We start from the raw sequence: 213 nt of genomic DNA on the forward strand, positions 1-213 counted from the left end.
GCTGGCTGGGCCGGCAGCCCCGTGCATCCGGAAAACCCCGGCAGTGGGGCAGTTTGCAGCTGATAAAGCTTCCTGCAGCCAGCTCCCAGCCTGGAGGTGGTCTGGGATGGGGCCTTTCCTGAGAGAAATGTTGCATCGTAGTAAAAAAAGAAACAAAAAAACCCCAAAAAACAACCAACAAACCCAAACTTCATCCGCACTCTACCTGAGAAA

This window comes from Eurypyga helias, unplaced genomic scaffold (assembly GCF_000690775.1).
Source record: "Eurypyga helias isolate BGI_N326 unplaced genomic scaffold, ASM69077v1 scaffold23871, whole genome shotgun sequence".
NCBI classification, from domain to species: Eukaryota; Metazoa; Chordata; class Aves; order Eurypygiformes; family Eurypygidae; genus Eurypyga; species Eurypyga helias.